We start from the raw sequence: 14869 nt of genomic DNA, 5'->3' as shown, positions 1-14869 counted from the left end.
TTTAACTTTTTTTTTCTGTTTCCAGATCCTCAAATATTTACTTATGAGTATTCCAAATGCAAATATGAATCCCTAGGCTATGGATGGCAAGTTTGTCTTCAAGAGTACAAGAGCATCCAGGAAAAGGAGTATTAAATCAGCTAAAAGAGGGCTGTTGCCTAAATGTATCCGTGTTACTGTTATTGACTTTTATTCTCATTGTTTTTGTCCAATCAACACATGAAATATTTATGAAAATTGAAGGCTCTCACAGGGGTTTCCTTTTTGTTTTCTTTTATCAGCTCTGCTCTCCATTTGAACCATTTGAACTCACGGAAGACCCGTTTAAGCCTCTAGACAAAGGGGCACATTCTAGTCCTAAATGGCCCCTCGTGCATTCAGGATGTATTAAATGTAAGGTAATGTCAAGGTTAATTATACAAAAATAAGTGCATCGGTCTTCTCCCAAAAAGATGTTTATAAGAAGGAAGGAAAGAAAGAAAGAAAAGAAGGAAAGAGCAAGAAATATCTATTGACTTCTGAAGAGGGAGAGATGCTTCTGAAAACTTGTGAGTGAACTTTTTGAGAGTCCTGAGAGAAAATCCAGTGGCATAGATTAGGGTATGAGAGTGGAGACTGGTTTCAGACGGCCTCTGTTCAAATCCAGACTCTATTACTTGTTAATGGTGCAAACTTGGTCAGTTTTCTTAGCATCCTTTGCTTCAGTATCCTTACCTCTCAAAAAGGGGTAATAATAGAACTTGTCTTCTCGATTGGAGATCTTAAATTACTATGGAAAATACTTAAAACACTACATGGCACTTAGCCAACCTCACATGCGCTAGCTGTCATTATGGAAAAAGATGCATGTGACTTAGGCTGTGATTTGTGCTTGTTACCCTTCCTTATATGTTCTCCCCTTGACCTTGTTTTCTATTGCTATAATTCTAAGACCACAGTATTGACTATCATCTCCTGTGAATGTGAAGCTTGTGTGTCAACTTGGCTGGGACATGATTCTCAGTGGTTTGGCAGTTATGTAATGATGTGGTTTGGTAGTTATGTAATGATGTAGTCATCTTCCATGATCTGATCTGATAAACCAATCAGTTGTAAGGAGAGTTTTTTTGGGAGTGTGACCTGCACTCAATATATATGGACATTCTGGCAAAGCTTGCTAGCTTGCTTGCTCTGGATTGGATCCTGCATCTGGCTCGTCATTACTTGACCTCCGGCTCTTAGGACTTGAGCCTGCCATGTTGCCTGCTGTTCTTGGCATTCATCGGCCTCCACAGCCTGTGAGTCAGCAGCCTGCTGTCTTACAGGCCGATCTTGGATTCATCAGCCTCTGCAGCGCATAAGCCAGCAGCCTGCCGTCTGACCTGCTGATCTTGAGTTTGTCAGCTCCTGTGGTTACGTGAGTCAGGAGAAATTTCCATGCTGATGCCTGACCCACAGACTTGGGACTTACCAGCCTCTACAACTGCATGAACCATTTCCTTGAGATAAATCTCTCTCTATATATATGCTTTACTAGTTTTACGTCTCTAGAGACCCAGCCTAAGACACTTCCTGTCTTGTGTGCATTTGTTAAAATGCACATTAGTCTTGGCTGCTGGCTAACGCATCTGACTCTGACGTTTAAGGAAACAAAGATGTAAGCTTCCGGAGATGGAACTTTTTAAAAAGTCTTCATGAATTAGACATATAAGAACTAGTGGCTTCTGAATCAAATTACGGATGTTAATGCTGATTAGAATAAAAATAGCTAAAGATGTTTAAATGTGGACATTTCTGAGGCAATCTTTTTAAGTGTGTCCTTTACTTAAAGTTATGGAGAGGAATGTGGAGACTAATTTAATTTTGATCGCCTGAATATCTGTGCTGTTTTAAATATAGTTAAATCATAGCTTGTTAAGGACATCTGTGGTATAATGGAAAGTTGATTGGATTTGGAATTTGAATAATGCTTTCCAAAATGTTGTCTGCAGGAAACAAGTCCTGTGAGACGTTTACAAGTGTTTCATGAAAAGAGATGTCTATGGTTAAATATGTAGAAAAATGGCACATTAGCAGATCTGCGTTCTGAACCCAGCTTTGCCATTTAAAGAATACATAAGTTTGAAGAAATCCCAAATTTTCTGGTCCCTTTTGGTGTAGTAGTTAAGAACTTAGCTGCTCACCAAAAGGTCGGCCATTCAAATCCATCAGCAGCTGCTTGGAAGCCCTATAGGGTAGTTCTACTCTGTCCTATAGAGTAGCTATGAGTTGGAATCTACTCGACGGCAATGGATTTAGTTTCTTTTTTGTTTGTTTATTTATCTGTAAGAAGCCCAAAATGCTATCTCACAAGTTTTTTTGGATTTTTCTTTTTCGATGGAATGAGATGAGATACATGAAAAAGACTTGATAAACATGTCCTTGAGGTATGCTGATGGACTCAAAATTTCAGAGCGTACTGTGAAACTGATTCTGCTGCAGTAGATGTGAAACTGGACCTACTTTTCATGAGGTTGACGTTCAAGATTAAAAATAAAGTAATTCTCATGCTATTTTTTAGACTTAGAAATCAATACAGACCATTACATTTCTAACAAAATTTTAGAAGTCTTTTTTTTTTGTCATGGCAAGGACAAATTTTCTCTTTGATTCTTTATTCTATAGCAACTTTTCTTTATTGTGTTTTACATGGGTAAAGCAAAAAAAAAAAAAAGTGAAGAAAGGAAAAGCATCAGAATGGGATTTGAAGAAGAAGCAGAAAAAAATTCTAAAACTGTGAAATTAAATCATCAGTTAGAATGGAAGCAATTGTAAAAATAGTTTAATACTTACGTTTTTAAAAAGATCCACAAAAAAATGGTTGAAAACCTGATTTCACAAAGAGAAAAAGCAGACAATACCAAGTGTTAGGAAGGATGTGAACAGCCAGATAGTCATAAATTTGGCGGCATCTACTTTATCTATCAAATCTGAGGAGTCTCTGGGTGGTGCAAAAAGTTCACAAACTCAGCTGCTAAACGAAAGGTTGATAGCTTGAGTCTACCCAGGGATACCTTGGAAGAAAGGCCTGGTGATCTACTTTCAAAAAAATCAGCCATTGAAATCCCTGTGGAACACTGTTCTATTCCAACACACACGGTGTTGCCATGAGTCAAAACTGAGTCAATGGCAACTGGTTTGATTTTCGAATGAAATCTGGACATATGCTGTCATGGATTGAATTGTGTCCCTCCAAAATACGTGGATCAGCTTGACTGAGCTGTGATTCCCAGTATTGTATGATTGTCTACCATTTTGTCATCTGACGTGATTTCCCTATATGTTGTAAATCCTACAACTATGGTGTTAATGAGATGGATTCGTCTCAGTTATACTGATGATATCTGCAAGATTAGATAGTGTCTTAAGCCAATCTCTTTAGATATACAAAAGAGACAAGTGAGCAGAGAGACAGAGCGACCTCATACCACCAAGAAAGCAGCGCTGGGAGCAGAGGGCGTGCTTTGGACCTGGGATCCCCACGCAGAGAAGCTCCCAGTCCAGGGGAAGATTGAGGATAAGGACCTTCCCCCAGAGCTGAAAGAGAAAGCCCCCGCCTGGAGGTGACACCCTGAATTTGGACTTGTAGCCTACTAGGTTGTGAGACAATAAACTTCTCTTTGTTAAAGCCATCCACTTGTGATATTTCTGTTACAACAGCACTAGATGACTAAGACATATGCAGCCCAATGATCCACAATTCTAGAAATACATACGTTTGCCAAAAAGCATGCAATAGATTCTTAATAGCAGCAGTATGTGTACTAGCCCCAAAGCTGAAACTAATCAAATGCCCGTCAGCAGTAGAACAGGCACATAAGGGTGGTCTGGTCATGCATGGACTACTTTGGGGCAAAGAGAAGGAATAACCTCCAACTATAGTCAATAATGTAAATGAATCTCGAGAACATAATTGGAGTAAAAGAATCCAGACACAAAAGAGTACACGCTGTATGATTTTATGTATATAAAGTAGAAAACAGGCAAAACCGATCTATGTTAGAAGTTAGGATAGTGATTACCTCAGGGAGGCAGCGACTGGAACAGAATGAGACGTGCCTGAGAGGGTCCTGGACAGGTTCTGTCGCTTGATGTGGTACTGATTACAGGGGTATGGTCAGTTTGTAAAAATGTATTCAGCTTTATATTTAAGTGATGTGAACTTTTCTGTGTTATATTTTACTTCAGTAGAAAGATAAACAAGAAAAAAAAAAATCTAGCTCCCAAACAGACTGTGTTTCCAACTTCAAAACTGAAAACAGAAATATGAGACTGTGAGTGACTGGTTTCTGCCTTGTAGAAGATGCTTATTTTTTCTTTATATACAACGTTAGGGTCGACCTGCTATAGTGTAATGTCTTGTAATTGTCATTGGCTAAAAAACCATTTCTTTCCTTAAGTTGGTCCAAGGACAAACTACTAAGAGCCATAAGACCAAGCTCTGTAACAGACCATTTGTAAGTAATTAAGTAGCTGCCCTCGCTCTGTGACTTAACCAAAGCTCTTGTATCTCCAGTTTCTACAAAAGATAAAGGAAGACCATATACAGCAATTATTACTCTATCAAATGCAGTTAAGTCCAATCCACAGAGTTTCGATATAGAAAGAAGTAACTGTGAATCTTTGTAATTGGTGCTGACAAGAGACTTCAGCAAGCAGAAAAGGAATTCTCAACATTTTTTATTATGAATATTTGCAGTGAAATCCCAAGAAGAGAGTAGTCTGCATCTGGGCTTCAGATGTGTATTTTAATAAAACTATGAACTTTATGAATGCATTTTTCTAACATCCAAGTTTCTGGTTCTCTTCCTTTCCCTCCTGCTTTTTGAAAATATTGGGGCTTTTCCACTATTCTCATCACTGCCTGTTTTCATTACTCAAAGCTCATCTAGATAACACCGACTCACAAAATAAAACAAGGAAGATATACACGTAGCACAGAAATTCAGTTAAATTTACTAAATTGAACTATTGCTAATGCTAAATGTATCTAAATAAAACCTTGAAATATTATTAAATTAGAAACACATAGATTACTACATTAGCTAAAATAAATTTATAGCAGTGTCTTTCTTATATGCAAGACTAAATTCTTTACGTCTGACAGATTTGACTATCTGATATTTCAATAACAGTGACTTCAATTTTCAGATCATAAAATATTTTTGTGAAATATCTTTTTACTTTAAATTGGCCTTCAGTTCATGACAGAACCTTGGAAATTTCTTGCTTAGGATTATTTTTTAAGTAAAACATTTTGTTCAATAAAAATACATACGAAAGTACGTATATATGTAAAGAAGACATTGCAAAACTTCTTTAAAAATATGACAGTAAATAACTTGGCTCATAAGTTATTTATGATCACTTGGATCAGCTCTTCATTTACCAGTAGATAAATTTTCTGTGGTAAATTACACTTGGTACTAGGTGATTATTTTTATTATTAGTTTATACTTTCAGTGGTAGATTATGCTAGGTTATGCTATGTATTTCCTCATTAAAGTGATTTTTTTTTCTGGTGCATTTATTGCCAAATTTAACTAAAAATACTCCTCAATTTATGCTACAACCAGTAAAATAAGATAAGCCAATAGGCCATTTTAGTTGTTCAATGGTATATTCTACCTATTTTTTTATATATATATATATATATATAACCCATTGCCGTCGATTCTGACTCATAGTGATCCTATAGGACAGAGTAGAACTGCCCCATAGGATTTCTAAGGAGCAGCTGGTGGATTCAAACTGATGACCATCAGAGTTTCTGTTGTACATAAGGCCACCATATATCAGAGTCTATTGTGCTCCAAAGATAGATAAAAATAAAAATGATGGCTGGCCTCAAATAGACTCTGACACATGGCGGCCTTATGTACAATGGAAACCCTGGTGGCAGAGTGGTTAAGAGCTACAGCTGATAACCAAAAAGTCAGTGGTTTGAATCTACCAGGCATTCCTTGGAAACTCTATGAAGCAGTTGTACTCTGTTTATAGGGTAGCTATGAGTCAGAATTGACTCGACAGCAATGGGTTTCATTGGTTTTTTGGTTATGTACAACAGAATAAAATCTTGCCGGGTCCTGCATCATCCTCACTATCCCCAGCATCTTTGAGTCTATCACTGCAGCTATTGTGCCAATCTACCTCATCGAGTGTCTCCCTCACCCTCGCTGGCTCCCTACTTCACCCAAAATGATGTCCTTCTCCAGCAATTGATCCCTCCTGGTAATGCATCCAAAGCAAGCAAGTTGGTCGACGTTCTGTAGTGATCCATAAGGTTTTCCCTGGCTAATTGTTAAGTAAACTTCCAGGCCTTCCTTCCGACTCTATCTTAGTCTGGAAGCTTTGCTGAAACCTGTCCACCATGGGCGACCCTGCAGGTATTTGAAATATCAGTGGCATAGCTTCTGGCATCATAGCAGCAACACCCAAGCTATCATAGTATGCCAGACTGACAGATGGGTGGTAGTTTATTCTACCTATTGGTCTGAAAATACAGGACTCGTTCTATTCCTAAAATGACTGATGGAAAACATAGATAAGTGAGTTTTTACCACCAACTGCTGAGTGACTCATAGCAAAGGTAATGTATAATAACTACATTTTGATAATATTACCAGTGATCAAATCATAGAAATATGGATTTGAACATTAACCAAAATACTGGGAAACAAAGTGCTAGAGTAACAAATGTGGATTCCCTGTAGCACTGGGGCATATAACACACTCCTATGGGACTTGTTTTAAATACCTTGCCTGTCACCGAATCCAAAATATTTCCTCAAATCAAAGTCATTTCCTTTTTAGATTATCTGATATTTTAGATAAATAGTGCTTTTTTATTTATATATTCCCTTTCTACGATCATTCATGAATAAATAACTGTATAAGCTTACTGCAGAACACCTTAATCTTGAAATTTTCTGGTATAATAAGTTTGGATAGTAAGTTACTTACTGAGAGTTTTTTCTTTTCGTGAATAGATCAAAGCTTGAAGGCTTGATTTAGAGGACCTAAACCTTTGCTGCTAAGAAACTCCCTATATAAAGTTTTATTCAGTTGAAAAATTTTAAGAAAATATAAATGTGAAAGAATTTGAGATGATTTTGATAGTTTTTCCTCTCCGTATTATATTCCCTAAATCCAGATTTCTTAATTTGTAGATATTTTGCGAACAGTGTCAGCAAGAAAGTATATTATAATTATATATTTATATTAACAGCCTGCTAACATTGTTACCCAGCATCTTAGAGGACAGCAGATTCTGAGTAAGTCTTTGCTCTCTTAAAGAGTTCATTTTTCTTCATTCCTGTTGAACGGTAATTTTTCTACGGTGCATTACATATGCATAAACAGAGGCATAAAAACTCTCAAGTGTTCTTGATGGTTCCTTTTATGCTCAAGGTCTGGAGCCAGAAATTTTTTAGGCTTGCACTAAACTTCTGAGATCATCTAATCCTGTTAGCCATTTGATGAAGGATTATTTGTCAGCCAGCTGTTTCCTCCCAAAAGAAAATGAGTGGCCTGCACCAGAGTCCTGTGTTAGGGAAGCTAGGCTGGAATGTCAGATCTGGCTCTTATTAGCTCTATTATTTTGAGTAAAGCACGGGACTTCGCCACACTTCAGCTTCCTGTATATAAAATGAAAATAGCATTTACTACTTAGGATAGATAATTTCATACACTAGTGTGTGATGAAGTGTGGTAAACAGAAGGTCTACCATGTGGAAAATTAAAAAAAGAAGAGGAAGAAGAAGAAGAAGGAAAGGAAAGGCGGGAGGGAATATTTTTGCTTGGCTTTCACTATCACAGTAATGTTATGCCTGCGTGTACCTATTTCTATAGCTACCTGCCTATCTATTTAACATAAAACATCAGTTATGTGCAATTCTGACTTGAGTTTTTTTTTTAATAGCTGCATGTAAATTTGCTTTTAAAAATTATTTACGTGAGTGGTCTTTTTACATCGCTCAAAAGCCAAATACTTTTTGTTTAGATGAGACTCTCAACCTACTCCTCCTGGAACTGACTTTAGTTTATTGAGACTTATCAGAAATTTTATAGCTCCTATGGCTGCTAACCAAAATGTCTGCAGTTCGAATCCACCAGCTGCTCCTTGGAAACCCTATGGGGCAGTTCTACTCTGTCTTACTGGGTGGCTATCAGTCAGAATCTGCTTGACGGCAATGGGTTTGATATTCCTTTTTTATACAATTTCAAAAGCCACTTTTATTTTGACAAACATGGACAGTGGGAAATAATAAAATGGCTTCCTTGCAGAGTTAAGCCAATGCTTTATTTAGATGAAGAGACCCTGAGATAGGGTGACTGTACAACAGTACTACCCTGGAAGCCATTCCTTTCCTGGCTCTGCTCCTTCCTTATTTTGGGGTCTGGAAAAGCCACTTCATTGCCCTGGGTCTCAGTCTCATCATCTGTGAAATGAGGCCACTGATCCAAGAGTATGTCTAAGCCTACTTCCAATTATATACATGTGATCTCTGGTCAAGTAAAAATTAAAAAAAAAAAAAAAAAAAAAACCCTCCTGTGGAGTTTCTTTAGGAATATGGAAATGTCATATCCAGTATTAGTGTTAAAATAGTTATAGAGTCTGCACTATCCATAAAGCAAAGTATGGCAATGAAATAGTAGACATTTATTTGAGAGATAAAATCAACTGATCTTTAATGAATAATAATGGCAGACACTGTTAGCTGACAGCTTCACAGCCCTGTACTACCCTCTCTTCTTCCAAGAATAACCCTCCTCCTTCTTCTTTCAGAAACCTGATCTGGTACCCAGAATTCAGGGAAGTCCAGGCCCCTCCAGGAACTGCCAATAATCTTAATTAGTTTATTCAAATAATGGCAATCCTATATGTTTTGACTAGGATAGACTTAGGAAGGTCACTGTGACATAATTCTGGCCATTAAGACATTAGATGATTCGCTGAGTGGCTTCTGGGAAAGATTTCTTTTTACTTCAAAGGAATTAAGAAAGGGAATTCTCTTCTGGTCTTGGGATTTTTTTTTTTTCCTTGGGATACTGTTGTATGAAGATTTGTGACAGCAATTATTTTAAATAGAGAATTTCATATAAAGAATTGTTAACTAGGCATTGGAGAATCGAAAGAGCCAAAAAGAACATTAAGGTACCATGGGCATAGCAACTGCTGGAAGTAGCTACAGACTTAGGGCTGAGAAAACAGGACAAAGAGTTTGGAATTATTAACACTTTGAAGTTGGAGGGGTCCAAAAGAGCCAGGATTGAGACTTCTGTGGAGAGGGTGCCCAGTGGATGAGGCTGGTTCTAGAACTATTGGCACATCTGCTAGTTGGAATCAGCTGGTGGTACTGGGATTTTCTGAGTTTTCCTTCTTTTTTCTTAAGTGGCAGAGTACAGGATCAGTGGAAAAGAGGAAGACCCTGAACGAGGTGGATTGACACAGTGGTTACAAAGAGCTCAAGCATAAAGACGATTTTAGGGATGGCTCAGGGCCGGGCAGTGTTTCCTTCTGTTGTGCATGGGGTAGCTATGAGTCCGAACCCACTCGACAGCACCTAACAACAACACAACAACATATTCTTTTTGTAACCAGAAAAATATTTTAAAACATATTTGCTCCTTTTGGTCTTTGTTTTAATACCACCGGGTTACTGGGTTCTCATCTAGGTTCTTCCCTAGGGCATTATCTAAAAGTGTAAATTCTTTCACTCTAGAAACTCTCAATCTCCCCTTCTTTATTTAATCTAGCAAACAGCCAATGAAAACCCTACAGATCACAGATGGTCTGATCCACAACCAATCATGAGCAGGGCGCAGGACCAGGTAGGGAGTTTCATTCCATTGCGCATGGGGCCACCATGAGGCCACGGCTGACTTGGTGGCAACTAACTACAACAATCATACTAACATAGCATTATATTTGCTTATCATATTTACTGTTCGTTTCCTTCACTGAAATATATGCTTCATGAGGGCCAGGATTTTTTCCTGTTTTGTTCATTGGTGTGCCCCCAAATTTACACTGTATCTCCGTCCGCCAGAAGAATATGAAAAAGCAGAGCGACTGGGTTAAGGGAAAGCGCTGAGATGACTGGCTTTCTGCTGCTGCTCGAAAGGAGAGGGACTTGGAGATCACGCAGTAGAAACTGAAAAAGGCAAACGAGAAGAAGGAGAAACCCAAGTAGCTTTGTGGCTTCGTGTCCAACCCTCTTGCCCTTCACCTGTGTGCCTGGAGCCAGTCCCATCCCGTTGGCGTTTCCTCCTGTAGTGCTCGCAGGTCCCAGCACCGATGGCGTTCCCTTTGCCCTGAGATCTGCAGTGGGTCCCTTTTGTGCTTCCTCAGGTAGCCTCACTCACCCTGGGGCCACACCTGGGGGTGAAGGGCATACCCCTTCCCAGTGTTTTTTATTCCTGTGGGGCTCACCCCAAAGTATTAAAAGTAGCTTTGGAATTCCAAAAAAAAAAAAAAAAAGAGCTCAATACATTTTTGTTAAATAAAGGAAGGCGTTTCCTATAATATGTCATGACATAGGCATGCTATTAAATCTATTTTTTTGTACTAAGTAATACAACCAGTAAAGGAGTTAAGATATCATCCTGAGTGAGAAATTAGAAATCAAAACTTAGTGGTAAGGTTAGCAAATCAAATCAAATCCAATACATAGGTCTTTCCCCTGTCAATGTTGGTAATGTCTTTCACACTCTAGCTTTTGCTAAAGGCTGAGAACTGGAAGTGTTTTTTGTATAATGGCTTGTGGGTGGCTACCTTTTGGAAAGGGAGGCAAAATACTCAGTGTCGAAGGAGGTTAATAGTCTTTGCAGAGTATACAAATACATTTCGATTGTTGGAGGAAACCAGTTCTAAGGGAATTCTGCTTTCAAATGTTTGGTCAGTTCTTGCAATTCAGGGTTACACTGGCACGAAGCCTCAGCGGGTGAGGGCCTTGCAGCAGCTCCTCCAAGAACTGGCTGGTACCACGGCTGTTGTTGAGGTTCACTGAAACCTGGCAGGAAAATGAAACTCTAGTTCTTTCATCCTCTGTTTTCTGCTGCCTGTTTGCTTTGGAGCACAGAACTGCACTCCTAATGAGTGTTAACAAGGCCTTTTGAAAGGAACACGCAGTAAGGGGAAAAATAACAAGAGAATGAAAGAGAAAAGTCAAACAAAAAGGAAGAGTAGAGAGGAAAGCAAAGCAGAGAGGTGCAGCTCCAAAATTTTTCAAGTGATTGTACCAGGACCTGTATTCATCTGATGTTTAGGTTCAGTATCAAACCATGGAAACACCATCTTCCAAAAATCCATCATTTCCTTTTAGCTGAATTTCCTCGAAGTGCAAGTTACTGAAAGTGAAGTCACATCATAATAAACATCATAATAAACGAGATTCAATTACTGAATAGTAGATTCGTCCCGGCTGTTAGGATCACGGAAACAACTGGCCTGCCAATAGCCTGATCATTTTTCTTGCCTTAAAAAATAAATAATCCTTGATGTTTGAAGCACTTGATTTTAGTGACTAAAAAATAAAAGCAACTGAACACTTGGTTTGTTTTATGTGGATATCATTGGAATAAGCAGTTATTAGAAAACACATGTACTCTTTTAGTTTATTGGACTACTACTTAATACTCTGAATAACAATTTACAAAATGATGCTCCAGTGACCTGAAGGAGGCTAAACAATTATATAAGTATAGAAGTTAATTTGAGCTAATAGACTGCGCACCAAAACAAACCAAAAAACCTGTTGCCATCGAGTCGATCCCGATTCACAGCAACCCAGTAGAATAGAGTAGAACTGCCCCATAGGGTTTCCAAGGAATGGCTGGTGGGTTTGAACTGCTGAGCTTTTGGTTAGCAGCCAATCTCTTAACCACTACACCACCAGGGCTCCAGACGTTTGTGCACCAGACACACACAATGTAGTACTAAAAGGTTGCCTTCTAAAAGGTTAGAGAGTCATTCATTCATTCATTCATTTTACATAGTATTTATTGAGCACCTCCTGAGCACCAACCACAGTTGTAGGTAGTTGGAATATGCATCATTTGGCTCTTCGCTGGGGCAATATCACATAACACACAACTCCTACACTTAGTAGATTACGACACACCGGAAGGCCTTGCTCACGGACCTATGGACTGTCTGTGGCTCTGCCAGATTTGGATGGGCTGGGCTGAGTTCGGATTTAAGCCTTTGTTGGGTTCAGGTGGTTACACTTACATATCAACAGCTCCCTTGGACGTGCTGTCTTCATGAAGGAAAGCTTTTGTTTAAAAGTGGCGCACTGTTGTTTCTGCCCACATTCTGTTGGCCAGAGAAAGTCACAGAGCCAAGTTCAATATCAGTGGAGAAGTAACAAACACTCTTTCCATTGGGGGAGAGCAGTACATATTTGCTGAACAATACTTTTTAAAAAATACCGAAAGTGTAATAAAACAGACAAAGATACCTGCAGCCGTGCTCACATTCTGCAGGGAACTAGGTAATAATAAAATAACTTAATAAAGTACATTAATCTATGTTAAAAGGTATGATTTTAAATAAAGTGGTAAATGTAGCAATCATCTAAAAGGTGAGCTTTGAGCTGAAAGGTGGCGATGGTTTTGACCGTGAGGATATTTAAAGGAAAATCATCTTAGGATGACGAACTAGCCATTGCAAATGACCAAACTTGAGAGTGGGCCTAGCATATCCGATAAAGAACAAGGAGGCAAACTGGCTGGAATGCATGGAATGAGTTGAAGAGAAACAGTGGATGAGGTTAGAGATGTAATGGGTTAGAAACCCCGAGCGACCAGATCATTAAGAGCCTTCAAAACCATTGTAAGGTTGTTGGCTTGTACTCTAAGTGAAATAGGGGGCTATTGAGGGAGAAAACTTAGACCTGGAGGTGTACAATTGGGATTCACCAGTATCTAGATGGTATTTAAAGTCATGGGAGAAGGTGAAATCACCAAGAAGCTAGTGTAGAGCATGAGAAGTGAAGACTAAGTACAGACTCCTTGGGGACCTCAACATTCACAAAAAAAGTCCTTCCTGTAGAATATTCCTTTACTCCATGACTGCTCAACAAGAGTTAATACAACTACAAAATCTAAATGGTTTTCATGTATGGTTGTATTATAATTCAGGAAATGTCTGTACAGCTGTGTTATCTATCTATTATGTTGAACTGGCTGTTGTTCATTCTCATTAGCAGGTGTCTATGCCTATTGGTTGTTGACTACTCTGCATCTGACCCTGCTCTGGGGCATTTCTACAGGTATTTATCTGGCCTCTCTTTTTATGCTTCAAAGGTGGAGAGAGCTCACTTCTACACTAGGCAGCTCATGGCTTTGTTGGCCTAGTCTAGTAGTAGTAGTAGTAGAAGTGTTTCCTTGTAGATCTGTGATGTTAGCCTTCTTATAATTTCCAGCCTTCTGTTCTAGTTCTGGCCTTCGGAAAGTCATATGCTAAGTCTGGTTTTTCTTCCATTTGCCAAAGATTCACATACTTATAAATGACTGTTTGCTCCTACATCTTAACTCCTCTAGGCAAAACATTTTAGTACCCTTTGCTCTGTACCATGTAATATGGTTATTTAAGCATACACAGCATCTTGATCACTCTCTTCTATGATTTATCTTCTAGTCTGTGGGCCATAACCAACAAAACTTGATAAGAGACTTTTCCATTACAGACGACTGTGGATGCATATTCTGTTTTCAAATTATTATTATTTCATAGATGCTTAAATTTTATAAGACTGAAAGGGGCTTTCCAATGTGACTTATGCATGTTAGGCGAATTGTACAAAATACATAAAATAAAATTAATGCCCATGAAAATAACTCATACGTAGACTCAATTCTCTTACTCCTATTTCCTTTCACTATTTAAAATAATTTAAGCAGCTTGATTGAGAAATAGCTGGTTATATAGTGATTAGCTTTAGACATCTGTTTTAAATGGACTTAAATGCTCAGTTCATCCAAAACTACCTATACAGGTACCTTAAGACCTTGACATATTTCCTCATTTTCTTCTTTTTTATGGGAATATGTAATTATGTAAGTGAAGACTCGTTTCTGAGATTCTTATGTTCTGAATGACCTTTACTCTTAATCTGGCCATGGGAAACCCTGGTGTTATTCAATTATACAAGATATTCTAGAAAATTCAGATTCTTCTTTGGCTACTGGGATAGGCATGGTTTTCTTCTCTTAAGATTCTTGTCATTTCCACTTTACCAACCAGATAACTCTCTATTTTTGATAATAGTAAAAAAAAAAAAAAAAAGTAATAGTAGACACCATTTATTAATAAGTACTAGAACTGTTTCAAGTGGTTTATATTTGTTAATTCACCTAATCCTTCCCCAAAATATTTTCATTGTAGGGGTGAAGAAGCAAAAACACAGAGAGATGAGAAACTTTCTCCCAGTTGATTAACTTAAGTGAACTGGGCAAAGGACTAGTAAGTGATGATACTGGGATCCTAGACATGCAATCTAGCTTTAGATTGTGTATGACTGACAGCTAAGCAGTCACAGCGCTTTCTCAGTACACAGTACACAGAGAGACTAAGTTGCCACTGAGATTCCTTAAGCATTTACCAGATACTCTGTTTATAGTACAACACATTCCTTGATTTTCTTATTCATTCACCAATCCATATTTATTGATCATCATTTATGACAAGCATGCCTCAATGTGCTAGGGATTCAGTGATGTGTAAAAAAGCAATTAGCTTACCTTCTTGGAGATTACTGTGTAGTGGAACATTTACTGTGGTCATTTAAAACAGTAGTCACTGTTCTAATACTACGTGTCTCATTTAATCTTTCCAGCAGACTTT

At 38.3% G+C, this 14869-nt stretch overlaps 1 pseudogene; it reads left to right on the top strand.

Moving 5' to 3' along the window:
- Positions 1–10076: 10076 nt before the first annotated feature.
- Positions 10077–10214, top strand: LOC126061599 (small EDRK-rich factor 2-like; annotated as a pseudogene).
- The last annotated feature ends 4655 nt before the right edge of the window (positions 10215–14869 follow it).

Source organism: Elephas maximus, chromosome 18, assembly GCF_024166365.1.
Source record: "Elephas maximus indicus isolate mEleMax1 chromosome 18, mEleMax1 primary haplotype, whole genome shotgun sequence".
NCBI lineage: Eukaryota > Metazoa > Chordata > Mammalia > Proboscidea > Elephantidae > Elephas > Elephas maximus.
This window is presented reverse-complemented; position numbering and strand designations above follow the sequence as displayed.